General features: G+C 52.6%; 1 long non-coding RNA gene across 2 annotated transcripts; it reads left to right on the top strand.

Moving 5' to 3' along the window:
* Positions 1-12,407: 12,407 nt before the first annotated feature.
* LOC126488960 (uncharacterized) lies at positions 12,408-14,112 on the top strand. Of its 2 annotated transcripts, none has more exons than XR_007588830.1 (3): positions 12,408-12,560; positions 12,997-13,112; positions 13,992-14,112. It is a non-coding gene; the product is annotated as an uncharacterized lncRNA (long non-coding RNA). The 2 variants fall into 2 exon arrangements; XR_007588831.1 differs by having other exon boundaries at positions 12,997-13,116.
* The last annotated feature ends 1,914 nt before the right edge of the window (positions 14,113-16,026 follow it).

The raw sequence follows: 16,026 nt of genomic DNA, 5'->3' as shown, positions 1-16,026 counted from the left end.
TGCTTGGAATTGTAGCTACAAGTAGTGGGGTCCAGGGTCGGTGCCCGCTAACACAACTGAGACACTGCATCCTTTAAATGGGGTTCGAGGGCTCTGATGGGTCCCGCAGCTCATAACCGTGTGAGGGAAGGTGAATGAATAAGTGGGTGGTGGACAAAGAGCAATTCACTGACCCCAAGGAGGGGTCAGAGTGGAGCCGACAGAGGGGTTTCCAGAAAGGGGAGATGCAGTCACAAATCCAAGGACTAATGAAGGCTTGCTTTGGGAATATTTTAATCCATTTAAAATATAATTATAGCAGTTAACATTTAATTTACTGAGCTCTTCTATATGCCAGGAATGGTGTGAAATGTTTTATGTAAATTACCACCTTAGTCATCTCAGCAACCCTGGGAAATAGATGGAGAACTTTCATCCGGCTTTATGAATGTGTGAAGAAAGGCCCAGAGAGGTTAAGCAACTTGCCTGAGTGGGCACAGTGGTTTGAATCCGGACCGTCAGGTACCGGCACTCCAAGGGCACCGCTGCCATGCTCAGGGAGGTAACCGGAGTCCATTCCCCACCTTTGGAGAGAGTCAAGGCCTGGCATGCTTTAGGACACAAGGCCTACCCTGAGTTTACCACGTGCTCCTAGGGACCAGGGACATCCTGCGTCAGAAGAGAAGAGGCAGTAGGAGGGAGGGAGTGTGGAGGCTGCCAGGCAGCCGGGCTTACAGATGAGGATGCTCCGCCTGCCTAAGCACCCTTGCCAGGCGCTCCCGCTCTGTCCTCAGGAATGAGCCTGGCCCACTCACACGTGTCCCTAATGCCAGGTTCCAAGAAAGCCACCTAAATACCTGGTATTTGAGATGTAAAGAGACCAGTTCCCTGTACTTAGGGCTGCACTAGCTTTTCCAATTATAGCGCCCTATTTTCCAAAGTCTAAAATGGACATATGTTATAACTGTCTTGGGCCCCAAGGTTTCAGAAACACCCTTAAGGCTCCTGAAATACAATCATATATTTTAGACTAATTCCTGAAGGGCTGAGTGGGGTTGGTTATTCATGACATCTGCCAGCAGGATAGAGAGCTGGTCTTTGTTTGCAAATGAGCCTGGAGCCTGGGTCTTCTGCTGGAACCAGCTAGAACCTAGCTGGGCAGAGAGGCCCAGGCTGAGGTGGGAATGGAGAAAGACACAGCCTGTCCTCAGAGAGCTGCAGTCTGAAGGAGGCACGACCAGTCCTCACGATGCCCTAGGCAGGCAGTGGTAACAGTGTACACAACAGCCCAACAGGCTTGGGGCTGCTGGGCAGGGCCGTGCTCCCATGAGATTCACTGCCCCTGGGTGGGCAGGTGTATCTGGAAGCCACCTGTAGGGCTAGCGTGTCACCTGCAGGCAGTGTCTGTTGGTGGGGACACGGAGCTGAGCTGTGAAGGTTTCCTGGAGCCATGTGCGGCTTCATGTTGGCTGGCCAGGGCATTTTCTGAAGAAACCCAGCTGCGGTTATTAAACATTGATCTGCAGGGTGATGGGCTTTTCTGGTTGTAGCATTTGGCCGGTAGACTTGTGAGTAAATGAGCTAGAACTAATCCCATGCCTAAACTGTGAGGCCTTCAGAGGAGGGCATGCCTCACTTGCCTAATAGCTCCGTGGGGGAGATGAGTTACAAAGTGTCAGCCCTCAGATGGCCCCTTCTCTGTGACAGGGAAGCAGCTGTCTTGGAAGCCTTGCCTCTGACACTTGTGAAAAACAGCAGCGCCAACCGTGGAGCTTACAGACCAGTGGCAGTTATTGGGAGAGGGAGGCGTGGTACGTAGAGGAGAGAACTCTGGGGGCATCCGGAGAGCTGGGTTCAATTCTGCTTAGTCCTGAATTAGCTGGCCATCACCTCAGAAATGGAGCAATACATTCCATCTCCATAGAGACACCCTGAGAGAGAAGACAAGACAAGGAGCCCTGGGACAAGGGAAACAGTCTGTCCTCACAGGGTCCTAGCCTGAGGGGACATGGCCTGTCCTCAGGGGGTCCCAGTCTGAGGGGGACAAGACCTGTCCTCACAGGGTCCCAGTCTGAGGGGGACATGGTCTGTTCTCAAAGGGTCCCAGTCTGAGGGGAACTTGGTCTGTCCTCAGAGGGTCCCAGTCTGAGGGGGACATGGCCTGTCCTCACAGGGTCCCAGACTGAGGGGGACATGGTCTGTCCTCAGGGGGTCCCAGACTGAGGAGGACATGGTCTGTCCTCAGGGGGTCCCAGTCTGAGGGGGACTTGGTCTGTCCTCAGGGACTTTGAACACCTGGTCAGTGGTGTCACCCACTCATGTGGTGGGAGTCTTGCAGGTCAGAACCAGGCTGGGGCTCACAGACTTCATGAAGTCATGACACTGGCCAGGTGAGGGGGCCTAGAATAGGGTCCTGGTAGTGTCTATAAACTCGGCCTCCCCTGCCTGAGGCTTTGTTTCTAGAACAATCCACTAGACTGCTTATCCTTGGGAGCAGGGATCCTGATCTGCCGTCTGCACTGACGTGACGAGAGAGCTCAAGGCCAGGCCTGGTAATGTACTAACTGCTCAAACATCTTGCTCAATTTGTTGAGAGTCCAATTTTATTTTCAAAACCAAAAAATCTTGACAAGACACTCCTATTTTGGGCAACAGTTCAAAAGCATGACCATAAACTCATTTACCAATAGAATATGAACCCCAACCGGCTGTTTGGAGCGGTGGGGGGGGGGTGGCACAATGACTTTAGAGGGGTCATCACTACCCAGCAAATCTCCAGGCTAGAGGAGAGCCACCTTCCTCTACCTTCTGCGAGCTGGGACTACAGGCAGGGCCACCACGCTGGTTTTTCTGGGCTTGGTTTCCCAGCAGATGCGACTTGCCTTCCTCTCAGGTAGGTGCTGTTTTATAAACAAGAAAACGGAGGCCCGGGAATCACACAGCATATCTGGAGAACTCTAGGAACTGCAAAGCTGAGATCTGAGCTCACGTCCAACACAACTCTCTTTTCTTATTTTTTTCCCTGAATTCCATGCAATCTTTTTTTCTAGTTTTGGGACTGAAAAGATAACTTCCCTCAAACATGTTTAACCATGCGTACCCTAGGGGGAAGCCAAAGTCCCCATCATGTGAGCCTCGGACCTGCTAGCAGCCCTCTACACAACGACCCTGGCCTTCCAACAAGCCATGAATTCTACTGCGAAGCAAGTGTCTGCAAAGCAACTGGCCCAACTACCTGGAATATTTCCTGCCAGTGTTCAGAGTATACGGCCATGCACAATTTCCCAGAGCTGGAAAGTCCTAGGAGGCTTCGAATCTAGCCATCACTTCTGCTGCAAAGCTCCTAATCGAGGTCTGTTGCTGTTCCCCAGGTCTCACTGTCTGATGGCGGGGGGGGGGGGGGGGGGGGGGGGAGCCAGCTCCAGCAGACTTTTCAGGGCTGAGCTGGCTAAGGTCAGCCCCCAGCGCTGCTGTCTGTAGGGACTGGAGTATCCCTTCCCATAGTGCTCAGACTACTGCTCCCAGTCCCATCCTAGCTCTTCCAGTACGACAGTCTCTGAGGAGGCACAGGACAGCAATTATTCCTTCCTGGGTGTGTCCATATTCATGTGTGTGTGTGTGTGTGTGTGTTTGCACACGTGTGTGTGCTTTACTGCTCCCCACTTTTTTGGGGGGGTTTCAAGACAGGGTTTATTTGTGTAGCTTTGGAGTCTGTCCTGGAGCTCTCTCTGTAGACCAGGCTGGCCTCGAACTCACAGAGATCCTCCTGCCTCTGACTCCCGAGTGCTGAGTTTAAAAGCATGTACCACCACCACCCGGTTCCCCGCTTATTTTTTGAGAGAGAGAGTCTCTCACTGAGCCTGGATCCCATTGATTTGGCTAGACTTGCTGACTGGCAGGCAAGCCCTCTGGAATCTCCTGTCTATCCCCAACCTTGGGATTTTAGGAGCATGCCGCTGTGTCCAGCTTTTTATTAGGGTGCTGGGGGTCCAGTCTCAGGCCCTGGTGCTGGTTATTACTGTCCCCCTCCATGTACAAGAGAGCTGAGGGCTGGAGCTCAGAGAAGCCGTGCCTCTTGCCCAAGGTCACTCAAGGCCTCCAAAGTCAGCTGAGATCTCAATCTAGACCTGTCAGCTCTGAAGACGATTCATCCAAGTTTGCTGAATTGTTTAAAAACATGCTGACTTTATCATAAAGTTATGAAAAATTATCCGTGTCTCCCTATCTGGCTACAGCTCTGGATGTGCCCAGAGCGTCTCCAGGAGGAGGGCCAGATGCATGCTACCCCTGGAAGGCCTCCAGCAGGGGACACGACCAGGAGAAGGCTTGTTGTTCACTGTGGTCTCCAACCGTGGTTAACCTTTCTTTCCTTACTTTTTTTTTTTTACAAGAGTATATACAAATGATTTGTATTAAATGTTACTCAGTGTGTGCACATGAACCCATGGATGCGTGTGCTTGTGTGTGCAAGCATATGAATGTCACAGTGTGTGTGCTTGTAGAGGTCAGACAGCCTTCAGAAGTCAGCGCTTGCCTTCCACCTAGTGAGTCAGGGCTTATCCCGCTTCTCCTGGTGTGCTCTGTACCTCCCATCTTGCCGCCAGACTGTAGGGATTACAGATGTGAGCCCACTCAGTTGGCCTTCACTTGGCTTCTGGGGACTGAACTTGGGTTGCCAGGCTTCTGTGAATAGTGCTGAGCCATCTCCCTAGCCCTAAAAATAAATTTTAAATTAACAGAAGTATAGTTTCCAGGAGCCTTTGCCAAACTTCCCTTCAGTATCCATCCCCATAGAGATTGTGTTAACAAGAATCCCAGGAGGGGGCCAGAGTCCCCTAATTGTAGCTTCCTGGAGCTAGGACCCACTCTGGTTTCTTCTGACTTGGCCCTGCAACTGATATGGTTCAGCCCCATGAGGGACCGAGGCCACCTTGCCAATGGTGGACTCTCCCTTTTTAACTCTCTGCAAGGACCTAGATGTCGCCCCGCCAGCAAAGCAGCAGTACAAGAGGGCTCAGAGCTGTGCAGGGACCCCGACATGTGCAGGTCACACCCTCCTTCAGCTCTCTTCGTGGACCCCAGGACCTGCTCCGCTTTGCTTTCCATTCAGGCCCCAGAGCCGGTGTCTTCCAAAGGCAGCCATGTCCACTTTCATGTTGTTCCTTAGACAACATGGTGGCCTCCAGCCACACTGTTCCAAGCTTGTCATTTTCACTTCAGGTTGTAGCTCTGGAGTCTGCTATCCCCCTGCAGGAGTGCATGGAGTTTCTCTGTGTGAACACAACCCTGTTTCCCTGGGAGCTGGCAGCAAGCTGGCCAGCTTGAGGAAGTCTGCAGCCAGACCACCTGGGTTCTGGGCCTGGCTCCATTACCCTGAGCTGTGTGGCCCGGGGCAAGCTAGTATGCTCCAGTGTGAGGACTGAAGGAGCTGGGACGAGTGAAGCTCTGAGAGTGATGCCTGGCCTGCGGGGAGTGCACTGTGGGTGTTCTGGGTAATGTTGCTCTCATTAGCATCCCAGCAGGGAGATTGATAAGGGATATCATCTGATGTCCTAGGCTCTGGAGCTGTGCAGTTTGGCTTCTGGTTTCTATATTTCAGTTTCTCTGGCTCTTACATTAACCTCTCAGAATCCATTCCCTTCCTCTTCCTTCTTTCGTCTCCTTCCTTTTTCCTTGTGTGTGTGTTTGTGTGTGTGGTATGTGCATTTTGTACGTGAGTGCGTCTGTGTGTGTGAGGAGAACAGAGGTTGATGTTGGGGTGCTGTTCTAGCTAGTTTTATGTTAACTTGACACAGTGTCGCTTTGAAAGAGAGAACCTTAATGGAGAAATGTCAGACTGGCCAGTGGGCAAGCTTGTAGGGCATTTTCTTGATTGATGATTGATGACGAGGGCCAGCTGACTGTGGGCAATGCCATCTCTGGGCTGGTGGGCCTGGTGTTATAAGAAAGCAGGCTGAGCAAGCCACAAGGAGCAAGCCAGTGAACAGCACCCCCTCCATGGCTTCTGCTTCAGTCTGTGACTCCAGTTCCTGCCCTGACTTCCCTCAGTGGTGGAATGACCTGAGAGTTGTCAGCTGAAATAAACCTTTCCCTCCCCAAGTTGCTTTGGTCGCGGTGTTTTGTGCCAGCACTGGGATTCCTGCGATGGACTCCTTCCACCACTGCTTTCCATGGCTTCTTTTTCTCAGACGGAGTCTCTCACTGAACCGGGAACTCTCTAATTTGGCTAGACTAGATGTCTAGTGAGTGCTAGGAACCCACCTGGCCCACCCCACCCCCAGCACTGGGGTCCTAGATGCATGCCTGGGTCGCTGGCTTTTCACGGGGGTGCTAGGGATCTGCACTCAGGTCCCCAAGACTGCACTGCAAACTTACACTTCAGCTTCTTGAATGCCAAGATTATGTGCCACCATGCCTGGCTCATCTGTAAGTGGGAACGTCTCCTACTACATGGCAAGGTTAAGAATGGTGCCTGGTATCAAACAGATGCTCAACAAATGTCCCCAGCATGAACAAGGGCGCAAGGGTGGGATGAGAGAAGTCTGAAGGGTCACATGCACTTGAATAACAGCAGGATCTGATGGTATGTATACCTGGTCACACGTGGGTCAGGAGGGCAGACTAAGATTCGCCCCAGTGCCAAGGGCATTATGGCTTGAGGAAGACCCTAGACTGCACAGAGATTCATGAGACATGCACGCATCTGTCTTTGCTGTCATCAGCAATACCCCAGTCCCCATCAAGGAGTCATCAAGTCACGCGCGATGGTTGAGTGTCACCTTGCGAGGCTCTGGAACCACTGAGGAGACAAGCCCCTGGGCATGGCTATAAGGGGTCATCTAGTTTAGGTTAACTGAGGTGGGAGGACCTACCCTGAGTGTGGGTGGCACCAACCTGTGGGCTGAGGTCTTAGAATGGAAAGGAGACAGGGAGGTGAGCAGGAGCATGGTGGTGTTCTCTGCTTCCAGGCTGTTGATACAGTGTAGCAGTCACCTCCTGCTCCTGGTACTAGGCTTTCCCTGCGGTGATGGAGTGAGCCAAAGGAAACCCTTCTTTCCTTAAGTTGTTTTTGCCAGGGTATTTTAACCCAGCAATGAGACAAGTAACTGATTTACCATGCCGCTGGTATCCTCCCTAAGACTGTGAAGTGAGCAAACTCACTGGTATCCACCTTACAGACTAGAAAGTGTGTCTGGCCATGTCATGAGCAAACCAAACCTGGAACTTTCTATAGCACCCTGAAGTATGACAAAAAAGCCTAAGTCGTACCTGTGTGGCTTTACCTGGGTTAGTGGCTCCACCCCACTCAGGGCCCGTGCCTTGGAGAGAGGATTGCCTCGACACGACCCTGGCACCTCCTCTACATCTGTTCTGTTGCTCCAGTTCTTATTTGAAGGCATCTAGATGGCACAGCAGCCCCACTGTCCAAGGCTGTCATCAAGTCTAGCTCTCAGCTAAACCAGCAATTGTTAGGTGCCCCAAGGCCAGGCACATTCCCTCAATTATGTCTTGTTCAGAAGTGATTTATCTGTTCAAACACCCCTCTATAGGCCGAAAATCCTACGGGGTCCCATAGCACCCTTTACTCCTTTTGCTACCGCTCCTGGAGATCATCAAGGGGGTACATACCATCTTTTGTGGTATCATCTTTTGTGTCCCCAGCCAGCACAGAGACATACCGTAGTTAGATGAATTGAACACATACATCCGACTAGATACTGGTCTAGTTTACTCTCTGTTGCTACGACAAACACTGTGGCCTTAAGGAAGGAGAGAATGTATTTGGTTTAGATGCCCAGTTTACGTACACCATGAAGGGAAGTCAGGCCTGAACTCGAGCAGGAACTCAAAGGTGGAAACCACAGAGGAATTTTGCTTGCTGGCTTGAACACCCTCACAGGGTCATGCTTAGCTGGCTTTCTTATATACAGTCCAGGATTATCTGCCTAGGGATGGTGCCACCCGCAGTGGGCTGGGTAAGCTTGCTTTATTTAGGAAGCAAGACAATCCCCACAAACATACCAACAGAATGATCTGATCTCGGTAATTCCTTTTTTTGTTTGTTTGTTTTTTTTTGTTTTTGTTTTTGTTTTTCGAGACAGAGTTTCTCTGTGGCTTTGGAGCCTGACCTGGCTAGTTAGCTCTGTAGACCAGGCTGGTCTCGAACTCAGAGATCCGCCTGCCTCTGCCTCCCGAGTGCTGGGATTAAAGGCGTGCGCCACCATCGCCCAGCTTCGGTAATTCCTTAACTGAGACTTTCCTTCCAGCGACTCTAGGCAGTGTCAAGATGACCAGGACAGGCACTGTATAGACATGACCTCACTTAATCCTTACAACCCTGATATCAATCCTTCATTTACAAAGAGGAAACTGAGGCGCAGAGTTGTGGAGTCATTCGTATTTGGTCACCCAAGTGAGAGATGAAAGGATTCCAATCCCCATATCCTGGACGCAGACTTCTCTCTACCTCACTTCGAGTTATCACGTCTGTGGAATGACAGGCGGGATTCCGGAAGGGCGGCAGGCAGGGGTGCTCTTGCTGGGGACTGGCGAGTAGACTTGGTTTTCAGACTGATCTGAGAATTGAAGTCAGCGGCTCGGCATCTCAAGGCCCCTTAGCCCTGGCTCCACCTCTACCTTGTCCTACCAACCTCCTGGCCAGGCACAGGCAGCCCAAACAGGGCTTCGTTGCTAGGACCCTGCCTGGGATGCCTTGCCGAGTATTTCCCACCTCTGTGGGAACCCAGCCTGTCCCTGGGCACGGCTGTCAAGGCCATCTAGCCTGGCCTGGATGCCAGTTGCTCCCAAGACTCTTCCCGTCTATTTTTTTCCCCTTCCTTATAGGCCCTCTGAAGTCAGGAATGTTGCCTCCTTCCCTACTCCGCTTCTGTGACCCCTGAGAGATCAGTGCTCAGGACAGGACTGGAAGAGTCAGGCTGCCCGAGGTCCATCCCTGGCCCTGTTGTGTGGCTCTGACCAATGTTACTTAATTTCAATGGGCTCCATTTAACTTAACATGGACATCATTGTTGCGAGATTGTTGTGATGATTAGACTGAGAAGGGGAGTTACGACACTGACAGTCTCAGCAGGGATGCGTTTGAGTTCCATTCGCATTTGGTTAGCTATGTTGACACACCTTCTTAGACACAGGGCCAATTCTCGTGGGGAGGGAGGGAATCAGCAAGCCAGAGTTGGGCTATCAGGACATGCCCAACTCTTCCTTAAAGTCATCCCTGGCCTGGGCAAGGGGAGGAAGAAACTCCTCTCCCCGGCCCCCCTCATTCTAGGAGCCCCTAGGATGTGTGGTGTCTCTGAGAAAGATACTGAAGCCGTGCCTTAGCCTTAAAACTCATATTTTGGCATTGAGGTTCAATTCTCCAACTGATGCATCAAATGATTTTGTTTTGTTTCTCTAAGTCTTTATCATCCTTGTTTATCCAGAGTGTTGCTAAGCCCAAAAGGTTCCTTGCAAATGCATCGGCCTCAGTTGTGACCGCGATCACTTGCAGAAATGGACACCCTTGTACTGGTCTGTCCCCTGCTGTTCCTGCCCACAGCTCACACCCTGCACTCCTACCGTCCCTATCCATGGCTTCCTGGTTAGACGGAAGTGACAGGTGACCCTGAGCCTACACCGACAGCCAGGGAAGTGTGTTTCAGACTGTACACTAGCCCTCCGAGGCATAGACTGTTATCATCCCATGCCCTGACAGACAGGGAAGCGAAAATACTCTTTCTGTAACAGCATGTTTCAAACTGTACAGTAGCCCTTTGAAGCATAGGCCGATATGATCCCATTTTCCAGATGGGGGGGACTGAGGCACAGAGAAGTGAAGTGACTTATTCACAGTTCAGGTACAAGTTTGTGGCAGATAGATGGCCTGTACCCATCTGGCCTCTCCTGGCCCCTGGAAGTCCTTTCAAATGCCAGTCTCCTGGAGATCCATCCTCACCTTCTTACTGAGTCCTGAATTCCATTTTGTCTCTGAAGAAACTGCTTAGGGAAGGCTGCCTAGCCCCACTCCTCTGCAGTTCTAGGGGCAAGTAAGGCTCACCAGGCCCCCTGTGAGGCCTCTGCGAGGTGCCTGTGAGGCACTCAGCCCATGCGGACCGGCTTGCTCACTCTCATGCTCCTTTACCCCCGGCCTCATGTGGCAAGCAGGACAGGGCTCACCAGGTGTGGGTTCAGCTGGGCCCATGGAGGCCCAGAGAGGCCAAATCGGCTGGTGAGAATGCTTGCTTCTCTAGCACGGGCCCACATCCTCCTGTGGTTCCAGCTCTAAGAAACTCGGTGTCTCTGGCCTCCGCAGGCACCTGCACACCTCCTTACACATATGCACACGTATGAAAAAGCATGTATAGGTGTATAAATCTATATCTATCCAAACATAGAGAGGAACATCACACAGACATGTACATTTACAAGTATATGCAACTACAGACACGCACGTGCACACAAGAAAATTCACAAACACATTGAAACAACCATAAACCATACAAACCAACACATATAAACATACACAAACAAACATGTATGTGCACACCCAGGCGGCCCACACAAAGGCACCTACTTCTTAGCACGCATGTGCCTTTATTGCAGGGTGTTGCCTGGCCTGTAGGGAGGTGATCCCTATCTGGGTGTTGATCTGTCTGGGTCTGGGGGTGTCTGGTTCTCGGGGCAATTGTATCCTGGCCCCTTGCTTGGTGTGTCATTCTCAAAGACCTACCTTGGATTGAGACAGGGCTGTGTCAATTGCCTGCTTCTTACAGTTCCCAGGCTGTACAAAGATTTGAGGGTTCCCCCACAATCCATTGCATTGCCCCAAGATTGGCCCTGGCCCTGTGTGCTTCAGGACCCCCCAAAACCTGCAAGGTGACAACTCACTAAGATATGAGAATGGGGACAAGCTAGTTGGCCACCAGGAATGGCCCTTTGGGCCAAACACAGAGTGGAATCCAGTCTGTCAGACTCCAGGTCACCCACACTGGTTGGGTCGCACTTCTGAGGTCTCCTCTGGGACTATCACACAGTAGACACTCTGTCAGTGCGGACAGCTATTGACCTGCAGGGTAGCACCCCTGAAGGGGCCAGGGTCTGACAAGGGGTTCTGAAACCCAGGACTCTGAGGCAAAGCCAACTCCCTTCATGTTTGGGATCCCCATATTCTTCATACCCCCTAGAGGGTGTGTCTACAGGGCTGAACCCTTCCCCCCCCCCCCCCCCCCCCCCCCCCCCCCCCCCCCCCCCCCCCCCCCCCCCCCCCCCCCCCCCCCGCTTCCCCTTCCTCTCTTCCTCCTAACTCTGGCTCCCCACCCCCAGCTCTCCTCAGACACATTCCTCTCCTCAGACATTCAGACATTCGCTTCAAGGGCTTGCTGGTGATTTCGGGCAGGGTTTGATTTGCTCTCAAGCAAGCATTTCCTTGAGTGGCCCCTGGGTGTTTGCTCTGATCCAGATGGCATCCAGATGCAAGCCTCCCTCCCCCAGCTTGGGTCTTCGGCTTGGGGAGCCCCGTCCTGACCTCCACCTCACACCCACCTCCCTGCCCCCGCAGCTTTGTTCCTCCGGCCTGAGGTCAGGGCACGGACCAACACCTCTGCCTGCGGCTCTTTCCAAAGCTGGGCTCCTGGCCATCCCATTATTGGTCTCCCTCAGCCTTTGTTCGTTCAACAGGTCATTGCTGCAAGAGCCAAAACAAATGTCAGCGTGATAATGAGGGAAGCTGTGATGCTGTTCTGCCCGTTGGGGCGGGGAGGGAAAGACCGGGTGTGTGCCGGAGCCAAGGAAAGGAACACATGCTTGGAGCCTTGGACCTCCAGCCCAGCTCTCGAGGGACCAAAATCCAGACCAAATCCAAATGAGGAGGCCAGAGGCATAAGTGACAACTGCGCTGGTAGTGACAAGACCAACAAGTGCCCAACAACGACTATCTAAAGAGTCCCTCATTCAGTCCTGTGAACAGGGTGTGAGTGCTCCCATTTTATAGATGGGGAACCTGAGGCCCAACAAGGAGAGAATCATCAAGCAGAGTACTTTTTAGTGGAATAACTTCTGCGTGATAGGCACCACATAAAGACCAGAAGTTGACCTTAAACGGAGGGCCTTCAGAGCCCCCAGGGTCTTCTGGGTAGCCTGCCCAAGCCAGGCCTTTTGGAGTTGTCTCCAGATGCCCTTCCTGGCACAGTGACCACCAGCCTGGTGAGAAACACCCTAGGGAACCCCGGTGGAAGTCCTGGGCAGGAATTCCTGTGTGCAAAATAGCCCCAGTGTTTCGGAAACTGCGGGTCCCAGGCTTCCCTGCTCTGCCGGGCGCTGGACTCTAAACCCAGGGGCCAGCCCAACACTTGGCAGCCTGGGAGGCAGGTGGCCCTCGCTGACCCACTCTACTTCCCATTAGAAGTTAATATTTATACATCCAGCAGGCCCTGTGCTGCTGCTGTGGGCATCGCAGAGGATGGGTCTTCCCTGGCCCCGGAGAAACCCCTGGGCTGCAGATGTCTGTACCCTGACCCCACACACACCCACCCCAGCTGGAGGAATGGGCAGGTGTGTTTCCTATGGACCATCTTCTTTGTGAGGTATACAGTCAAACTTCCTTGACATAAAACAGGGCATTTGGCCCCAGCTCAAATGTACAGGGCAGACATTTCCTAGAACTGTTGGGCACTGGCCCTCACAGGTGTGGGAGGAGGAGGCGGCAGAGGCGGGGTCAGGCCTCTCAGCCGATCAGCATCAGGTAGCTGTGGGGACCCTACCCTGCCTGCTAGATCCCGAGGGCCCTTGGGAGGAATCCACCTTCTGGCCTCCCTAGTCTTAGAAAATACCAGACACAGGCATGCAGGGAATGGGCACAAAGAGGCACAGCTCGCTGGCTCCCTCTTCGCATAGCTCTTCCAGGTGGCCTTCCAGCATGTGGGGGCCAGTCCTCCCTCCTGCTGTGGCCCACTGTCCCTCCCTCCAGCAGCCCTTTCTTTTTCCCTCACATCCTTCCTTCCAATCTTCCTTCCCTTCCAGAGTCTAAGTGAGCTCAAGTCTGCAGCCAAAAAGAAAGAGGACAGAGAAGCTGTGGGCAGCTGTGGGCCAGGATGCCTTCCCTGAAGAAGCCAGGGATCTGGACCCTCAGAAGTGTTGTAGGTAGCTCTGGGAACAGTGCTCAGTTAGCAGAATGCTGGCCTAGCACACCCAAAGCTCTGGTTCCACCCCTGGCGCTGCACAGAGCAGGCATGGTGGAACACACAGTTCAGGAGGGGGAGGCAGGAAGTTCAAGGTCATCCTTGGCTTTATAGTGTCAGCTTAAGGCTAGCCTGAGCTACATGAGACTCGACTCTTGGGGTAAGGGTAAGTGGGGGAATGTTCCCAGTTAGGGCAGGAAGAGGCTTTCTTCACCACACTCTGTGGATTGGGGGCACCCACACCTTGGGACTGGGGGTTCTCAGGTGGACTCTCTGACACCCCTTAGCAGAAGCAGTGAGTGCCTGAGGTTTTCAGTGATGGCCAGAGGGAGGGGACACTTCTGCCAGCGGTGTTGGTAGTCGGGTAGCCTGGGAGGGAACCTGGGGCTGGCACACCAGTCCCCACAGGTTAATGTTTGACTTGGAGCCATGTGTTTTTCCACTGGGTATTTTTATCCTCTGTACCTGGCTGTGGGCATCTGGGTGCCGTCCTATGTGGGCATGGAAGAGGGGGGAGCAGCTCAGCTGGGGTGGCTTTGGGAAAGGTCTGGCTGCAGGGAGGCTGGGGGCCTTAGAGGAGAGAGCCATGTGGATCGATTCCTTTCCTCATCACTGTGACCCAATGCTTGACAGAAAAGCAATGTATGGGAGGAAAGGTTTGTTTTGTTTGTGGTTTGAGGGTGCAGAGTCCATCATGGCGGGGCGGGGCCAAAGTCAAGGCTGCAGGAGTGCGTCACTGGGACTCCAGGCATCTAGGCAGACTGAGAAATGGAGAGGGGAGGATGATGATGCAGCTTGCCTTCTAAGTCTGTTTTTCATTCAATTCATGGGTCCCAGCCCACAGGATGGAGCCTCTCACCTTCAGGTGGTCTTCCACCTCAGTTAACCGCCTGGGAACACCTTTGAAGACTCATCCGTTGACTCCACACCTAGTCAAGCAGACAATGAATGAGCCAATAAAAGTCTATACCTTGTCACCTTGACTTTCAAACACGTCACTGTGTGTGTACAGGTGTGTGAGCGGTGTATGGTTCATGTGCAGGTGTGTGAGCAGTGTATGGTGCGTGTGCAGGTGTGTGAATGGTGTATGGTGTACATGTAGGTGTGTGAGCAGTATGGTGTGTGTGCAGATACACTCACGCCTGTGTCACACAAACACATAGTCACTTTTTAGAACAACCACATGGCAAAGAAACAACTAGAAGACCCCATGACAAGTTAGCCTTAGATCCTAGCCCTGGCTTTGGCCCTATCCAGGGACTACCCTATCCCTAGTTGAATAAGAACTGGCAGAGATGGAGGAGTAACCTGGGAGTAACCCAGAGTCCCCAGCTCAGCTTCTCAGGAAGTCGGGATGCTGCTTTCAGAAGTTGCCAGCATGGAAAGAGAGAGAGTCGCTCTGGTGCAAGTCACTCTATACCTGGAGCAAGTGACCGTGACAAAGCACCCCATCTTGTTCCTGCATCAACATGTTATAGGGAACACAGCTTGCTCCCAGGGAACCCCCAACGAAGGGGAAAGGGCCTGAGGACCTTTCATGACAAGAGCTCTGTGTTCAAAACTGAACTGCATACACTGGGTCTCCCAGCTCTGGGTCTTCCCCACTCTGGGTCCTCCCAGCTCTGAGTCCTCCCAGCTCTGGGTCCTCCCCACTGTGGGTCCTTCCTGCTCTGGGTCCTCCCCGCTCTGAGTCCTCCCCATTGTGGATCCTCCCTGCTCTGAGTCTTCCCTGCCCTAGGTTCTCCCAGCTCTGGTATCCAGCCCTCTCTGTCTCTGTTTCTCGCTCAGAGGGAGGGTCTGACTGACTGGACTGTGCAAACCCAGTGTCCCGAGTCTTTCTCACACACAATCAGGGTCCAAAGGAGGGAAGTCCTCAAAGGCTACCCAGCTCAGGACTCAGCTGATGCCAGGTAACAGCTAGAGTAACGACAACATCCTTCCTGTCCCTTCCAGAAGTTCAAGATGGGCCTGGAATTGGCCCTCAGGTGTGGCAGTGTGATGGCTCATCTTCACCATCAACTCATCAGCCTTTAGAATTTCCTAGGCTGAATTAGTTGAGGTAGAAAGACCCACCCTCAATGTGTGCGGCAATGATGTGGGAAGGTCATTTGTCTATCTGTTGCTTTCATTGGTTAATTAATAAAGAAACTGCTTGGCCTGATAGGTCAGAACATAGGTGGGTAAACAGAACAGAATGCTGGAAAGAAGGGAAGTGAATCAGACTTGATGGAGCCAGCCACCAGGTCAGACTTGCTAAATCTTTCCCGTTAAGCCACCACCTCGTGGTGCTACACACATTAATAGAAATGGGTTAATCAAAGTGTGAGAATTAGCCATTAAGAGGCTGGAACTAATGGGCCAGGCAGTGTTTAAAAGAATACAATTTGTGTGTTGTTATTTAGGGGCATAAGCTAGCCAGGCGGCCGGGAGCCAGGTAGCAGGAACGCAGCCCACCGCTCCTTCTACACGGCACCATCCTCTGGGCTGTGGTCCTACACTGAATAAAAATGAACAAAGAAGAAAGCCCTCTAAGGCCAGGACCCTTCTCCCACAGCTTCCTGACTGTTGGTGCAGTGTGGTCAGTCACCTCATGTCTCTGTCTTCCATGATGGGGGTCATATGCTCAGATAGGAGCCAGGGAGATGTGACCCACCTGAGCTCAGTCCCCAGAACCCGCATCAAAAGCCAGATGTGGCTGCCGGCATCTGTAATCTCAGCACTCTTGGAGTGAGACGGGAGACATGGGAAGTGGCCAGAGGCTCCAGTACAGAAGAAACTATGAGAGGCCGCGCCTCAACCCAAGGCAGAAGGAGAAACTGGCTCTCAGGTTGCCCTCTGACCTCTACACACCGTAGGTGCTAAGGTACATGCA

The sequence above is a fragment of the Alexandromys fortis genome, unplaced genomic scaffold, assembly GCF_014885135.2.
Source record: "Alexandromys fortis isolate MF-2015 unplaced genomic scaffold, M_Fortis_MF-2015_v1.1 scaffold_212, whole genome shotgun sequence".
NCBI lineage: Eukaryota > Metazoa > Chordata > Mammalia > Rodentia > Cricetidae > Alexandromys > Alexandromys fortis.
Note: the sequence above shows the minus strand (reverse complement) of the source record. Positions and strands in the feature narration are given on the sequence as shown.